Genomic DNA, 7345 nt, shown 5'->3' with positions numbered 1-7345 from the left:
TTTATGAACCTTCTTAGTCTGTCAGCCCCCTAATCTGGCTGGAAAAAAATATTTAAATAACTGATCTTTGGTTTGCCGAAAGAAAACTTCAGAATGGGATCTTCTTTCCAAGGAGACACAGACTGGAACTATAATCATTTCAGTGAGTTTTATCACTCATGGAGATCCTCCTAAAGAGTATTCTACTGTGGTTTCTTTTAGAGGAAAAGAGGGCTTCCATCGCCAAGGCCAACAATCCTCTGGATTTCTTCTATGTATTTTTCCAGTTGGACCTGAGTAGCTTGTTTCTTTAGCAGAATAAATCTGCTAGCCAAGTTCACAGCTAAACCACATCTAAAGCAATGTCTCCATTACGTTGACCTAGAAACTGTAATTCAAAGCTACTGTTCTTACAATTTCGAGATATCTTTCCCTGAAACAGAGGAGAAAGTTAACGACTGAGCTCAAATGACAAATACTGATGCTGATGGTTGTTAGCTTTAGATAGTCCCCTGGGAGCTCCTTAATTCTAAGATATTTGAAATTAATGCCTCCTGTTCTAAAGAAAATTTGAAATTTTCTTTAGATTAAAGCAATTTCCTTTAAAAATTAAGCTATCAAAAATAAATTCAAAACATCTTTCAGCCTTGCAGAATATTCCTGAAGAATTAGATCCTATTTTCTAAAAGTTGGGAGATAAAGAATAACTTCTAAGGTGTTTTCATCGCTGGCATAGATACATATCTTAATTACCAGATAACAAGTCAATTGTCCATCAATAAAGAGCTAATTAAATAAATCATGGTACATTCTCACAATGTATGTTGCTACAAAAAAGAATCAGAAAAAAAAAAAAGAATGAGGAAAATCTCTATGTACTGATGTGGAAGGATTTTCAGGATTCATTAGGTGATCAAAGCCAGTGCAGAGCAGTACATATAGTATTTTACTTTTTATATTTAAAAAAAGTGGAGATAAGAATATAAATTTGTATTGCTTGACTTGTATAAAGAAACAATGGAAGGGTAAGTAAGAAATATAGGCAACTGGGGTGAGGTAAACAGGGGTGGAGAGGACAGGGATGGAAGCAAGATTTCCCTTGTATAATTTTGAACTACATAAATGTATTTATAAAAAACCTTAATTTCCTTGTAAGCAAGATGTCTACATTCATAAAGTCATAGGTCTAAGAAACATTCAAGTTGAGATAGATGAAACTGAAAAATAGTTGATTCTGAAAATCATTTAATGAAATTTTTCTAAGGTAGATTGAATCAAGTTCTTTTTATTTTTTCTTCTTCTTTTTCCTTTAAGAAACTGATCAATCCTTCAGACCCAGAAATTTAGAGAGAAAGCATTAGGACTCTTGATTAGGCTAGAACTGGAAAAATATCCAGTATCTTTTAATATAATTAAAGTTCTGTAATAAATCATTCTAGAGTTTCTGCAGCCAGATCACACCAGATTTGAACTGTTTCAAAGCAATACTGGCTGGTACTAGAAGAAATTTAAATTCCTGTTGAATGGGTCTAAAATTATGAAGTCTGAAATTCTTCCTCTCTGCCCTCTGGAATTCACTGCCCATCAAAATTCCCATATCCTCAACTCCTGTGAACTTTCCCTTTGCCTTCTTATTCAAATGGAAACTGCAGCGCTCTTAAACTGTGGCTGTTTTTCCTCCTTTCCCCTGGGCCTGGAGGGTGACTTCAACCAGGTCCCAGACATTGAATGCCACCTAGGATAACTGTTGCAAAGTTTCTATCCCAATCCTGACCCTGAGCTCTAAGTGATCAGATCTGATTCCTGGGCTCTAAGTGATCAGATCTGATTCCTTAGTCTACATCTCTAGTTAGATATTGGAATTTCCAATTTAACTTGCCAAAATAGAGTTCTCGATTCACACAACTACCAAATCTTCTTCCTCAGCCTTTTTCATCTCTATAAATGACTTTACTACCACTTTAGTGACTCAAATAAAAATCTGGAATCATCTTGATTTTTCTCATCTTTCAAATACCTATATCAAATCCATCAGCAAGTCCTATAAGAACAGGACCCATAATCCACTGAAAGTACCACATTCTCACTGACATTCACCATCAAACATCATCTGTCTCCTGCACAGCCTCAAAGTCCTTGTTCTATTCTCATAATGGTCTCCACTTTGCTAAATCCAATCCTGGTGTGGTTGAAAGATTGTTGGGGTCAGAGTATTAGAGGGAGTGGAAAAATAGGTGTAATCAGTGAATGAGATTAAGGAGAGTTTGGCAATGACACAGTCATAAAACCAAGGGAGTGAGTAGCTCCACGGCGACAGAGGACAAGACCACTGGATGTAAGTTCAAAGAAGTGAGAGGCCAGGCTGTTGGGAGGAGCATTTACAAACTAAAGATTAGGACAGTAGTGGAGTTGGAGAGTAAGCCAAGGGTTACAATTTTTGAGAAATAAGAGGGATTCTAGGGGTCAATAAATTGACAATGAAATATCAGGTAATAGGTGATACTGTCTGGTGACTAAAAACTAAAGGCTTTACGTTTTTAGGAATATGGGAGGAAGAAATATCTGGAAATAGCAATGAGATTAACCCATATTATCTGCAGGCTTTACTTCTAAAATATATACCAAATCCATTCACTCCTCTCCATTTTTACTGTTGCCATCCTAGTCCACGCTGTCTACCTTTCTCTCTCTCTCTCTCTCCTGAATCCCTGCAATTGAGCTTCCTAATTGGTTTGCTTGATCCTTGTCTACCAACATTTTACATTGTGTGTCATTGATACTGTGATTTGTTTTAACCTGATGAAATTCACAGAGAAAGAAGGTATCTCATCAGAATATTAAACTGACTCCCAGATTGTGACTACCTTGATGACTAAGTCAGAATTGAATGAGCTTTCTGTTTTCTATTCATTTTTTGCTCTTTCTTAGCTATGATTTCTTTTCTTCTGATTAAGCAATGTTAAGACCTCTTAGCACTATGTCTAGGAAAAAAGATTTGACACTTAAATGTCACTATAGATTTTGGATGATTTTCCTGATCTATATTATCAATTGTTAAATAACAATTGTTCTAACACTTAAGGTATGGAAATTTTATTAAGCAAATTCACAACTTTAGAATACTTTAAGAATTGTATTCCAGAACAAAAGCATGTGTTCTTCATGTGTGAATTGACAAAATAAAAATATTAACAGTATTCTAGAAACATATCCTATGGAAGCAACTAAGAATATGCATAAGAAATTAGACTATAAGGCAGTTCACAGAAGCATTGTTTACAATGTTAAAAAAAAAACTATAAACAATCTAAGTATTCAAAAATAGAATCACCATAGACTATTTTTAAAAATACAATGTCTTGCCCTATTTCTGATCAATTCAGTCAGGAGCTCTGGGAGGACACTGGAATTTTTAAGAAGTTCCCCCAGGGGTTCTAATGTGCAGTTATTGAGTCAACTATCATAGGTGAGATTACCCAGTCTTATCTCTTTATACACCATCAATGTGTTGACAGGGTCCTAAATTTACATCTTCAGCCCAGACTGCAGCCCTTCCAACTCTATTCTTATAAACCCACTGCTTACCCAGCATTGCTCCTTAAACGTCTAATAAGCATCTCTAATTTAACATGAACTCTTATTTTTACCCCACTCCCATTTCCGCCCCAAATTTAATTCTATCAGCTCCAAGTTCAAAATATATCCAGAATCCAACCATTCCTCACCAACTCCAGCTCTTCTACCTGGGCCCAAGTCATCCCTCTCCAGGGTTTTATTACAATAGATTCTCAACACAGCTACCAGATGCATTTAAAATACCACTTGGTTTATGTTTCTCTTCTGCTCAAACCCTTTAATGGCTTCCCATCTCACTCAGGGTAAAAGCCAAAGTCTTTACAATGGACCTAATTGGGTCTTTCACAACGTCTGACTTCAACTCCTACTATCTCCTTAACTTGCTGTCACCCAGCCATACTGGCTTCCTTCCTCTAATAAACCAGGCATGTTCTGCCTTAGGGCCTTTGCAGGCCCACTGCTGGGAAGTTTTCTCAAATATCCTCGTAGCTAACTCCCTCACTTCCTTTAAAGTTCAAATATCACCTTATCAATGAAGTCTTCCCCAAATACCGTAAATAAAAATAGTGTCCAACTTCAATACTTCCTTATCTCTCTTCTTTCTCATCTGTTATACTGTATATTTACTTGTTTGTTTACCTTCTGTCTTCACCGCTAGGATGTAAGTTCTGTGAAGGAAAAGATTTTGTTTTATGATTGTATCCCTAGCCCTGAAAAGTGCCTGACACACAGTGGGTCCATAATACATATCTGTTGAATGAATGAATATATAGACATATTTTCACCACTATTTTTCCCCACACAAATGGTTAAACTTTCCAGTTTCTCTGCTTACCATACCATTGCAATGATATAAGCAAACTGAAAGTTTAAATGTGCTAATTGACTTGGAAGGGTTTGACATGACAGGGTTTGACAGGTTAGCAGTGGGGCTATACAGCCATATACACTATACATACATGTATATGTATACAAATGTATATATGTATGTAAACATAGACACATATATACTATATACAACCATGCGTCCCATCACTAAACAATCCAGTTTAGGAACTGCAAGGAATGCAGACTCTCCAGTGATCCAAACCCCACAATTTTTTCTTCTCAGAGTACCAACAATCATCAGTTCTAATGGCACTAATATCCTCATGACAAGAGTACTGCCTTCCATATACCATGAAAAATATTTCAAATGGCGTCACCTGCTCTGTACATTCAAAACTAGTTAGATTTATAGAACACTCCACACAACAGCAGAATAAACATTCTTTTCAAGTGCACACACACACATACACACACACACACAAAACTAGTTAGATAAAAGGCAGAAAGCAAAACTACTGTTTGAACTGCCTGAATCATATATACAAGGCTATCTAAAATAACGGGTTACGTGGTTCTGTATTCAGTTAGCTGGGAACAATATGAATGGCCTTTCTGGTTCATACAGTCTCTCCCTAGTCCTTATCCACCTACTCCCCACCTCAACCCCACAAAGTTACACAAATACACCAAATTAAAAAAAAAAAAAAAAAGAAAAAAGAAAGAAATTGAACAACAATATAAACCTAGCAGAAATCTGAAATCACTCCAACTTCAAACTTTAAATCATCTGCCTAGTGAGAGCAGCCCTCAGATGCACTGTGACTCAGCATTTTATGATGCCTGAGACATGAAATGAGATAAAGGTCTTGTTCCCTTCATGGCATTACCTAAATACGGAGCGAAAATAAATGAGCTACCTTAAAAACACAAACTCAGTGGCTGAAATGTTACAGTGCTCACCCTGACACAGATGTGACTCAACATGCGATGACAGGGAGGACGGCAAGTGTCAGCTGAAGCACACAGAACTGTTCTGAAATAACTTGTTGACCTGTAACATTAGCAAATAACAATGCTGACTACAATTAACACTCAGAAATGGAGAAAATACTGTGAATAAATGAAAATAAAAAATATATGAACTGTGGCGACTGATTTAAGTCAGGTAAAGAAAATAACTTAGACCTGGGGTGGGGTGGGGGGATTGACCCAGCTACTCTTCACTAGAAAACAGAAGCTAAAATTGAACCAAGGGAAAACCCTTGCTAAAAAAACATTAAGTAAGACTGAAACAAATAGAAAAGTTCAGCTCTTTTTGACTCGTTATGGACAGAAAGAAAATAAGATGAAAATAAAACAATAAACTATATGAAGGCTGCAATAAAGACAAAGTTTTCAGTTCATATTGTCGTGTGGAGCACAAATGGATGGAGGAAGAAGAGAATGTGGTAATTGGCAAGCAGGGAGAGCTGGGTATCTGAGATCAGGAAGAAGGACTGAGGAGTATTCCACACAGGCAATTGGAGGAAGTTGGGGAATTCCACTTGGGAATCCAAGAATTTAAATAAAGACAATGAATAGAGATGTGGAGACAGCTTATAGGCAAATGGGCCAAAAAAAGTTGCTAATACTTGGTTTTAGCTCCTGTTTTTAGTACTCTGTATTAACTCTTTTAATCCTCAAAACAAGCCAATGCTATAAATATTATTAAACCCCATTTCACATGTGAGGCGACAGCCTCAGAAAAGTTAAGTAACTTGTTCAAGGTCACATTGTTAATAAATGGCGGAGCCAGGCTACCAGCCCACACACTCTAACTCCACCACAACTTTATACTGCCTCTTATGAACCACTCAAAATGTGAAAAGGAAGTGGGGGAGTTGAAATTATTGAGGCCTTTACTGCATTCAAAACTAGACCATCTGCATTCAAAAACAGGAGTGAATTTCCCCTAAGGAACTTACAGCCCATTAATGGAGTTCAGACTCACAGCAAAATACCACTCAAGTCCCACATCAGACCTATCTTACAAAAGGCACAAGCCAAGGATAGTGGGAACTCAAATGAGATAGCAATGTTCACCAGGTTGTGGAATCTAGGAAGACTTCACTGAAACAGCAGCATTTTGGACAGGATTTGAGAAAACTGGAAGAGTTAGGTGAAAGGAGCATCATGACTTCACATTAACTCCCCAGGGTTTTCAGGATAAATTTCAACTCTTTGGCATGGCACTCAGTGCCCTCCAAACTAGGTCTGGGGGAAAGCCAGGGAGAAGGGATTATCCTAAGTGAGATGCCTATGTTGGAGCCTTTATTACCAGTTCAGGTTCCAAAGGATCAGAACATCTTATTTTTTCTGTCTCCATAAATCGTTAGTGGGTTGAAGGTAGGCACCATGGCTTATTCTTAATACTCCCCTCCACCAGTCCAGGCGTCCATACCTCTTAGCACATGGCAGGTGCATAGCAAACATTTTCTGAAGCAAATCTAAATCATGGGCAACAATCACCAGATGACTGTGCGTCCAACCAGGCTGCCTGATACCATCTAGACCTCTGGTGTTGGCTAATTTTAAAGCTACCAAGAGACCTAAACACATGATCCGAAGGTAACAGGTGGAACTTGTGGATCTAGATGCCACAAGCCAATTGTGAACGGACATGAGACAATTGTGAAAATCTAAACACGGACTAGGAATTAGATGAAGGAATTCATTTCATTACATGTGGTGATGTGATTATGCCTTAAAAAGTCATCTGTTAGACTTGTATATACATAGAGAATTTATAAACTTAATGATTTCCCTTAAAACACTGGAAGTAGGGAGTATGGGGGGAATAGATGAAACAAAGTGGGCAAAATGTAGCTAACCGTTCAGTATAATATACTACTTTTGGTGAATGTCTGAAAATGCCCTAATATAAAACACACACAGCACACACACACGCAGGTGCTCTTTTTCA

Source organism: Balaenoptera musculus, chromosome 19 (genome assembly GCF_009873245.2).
Source record: "Balaenoptera musculus isolate JJ_BM4_2016_0621 chromosome 19, mBalMus1.pri.v3, whole genome shotgun sequence".
Taxonomy (NCBI): Eukaryota; Metazoa; Chordata; class Mammalia; order Artiodactyla; family Balaenopteridae; genus Balaenoptera; species Balaenoptera musculus.
This window is presented reverse-complemented; position numbering follows the sequence as displayed.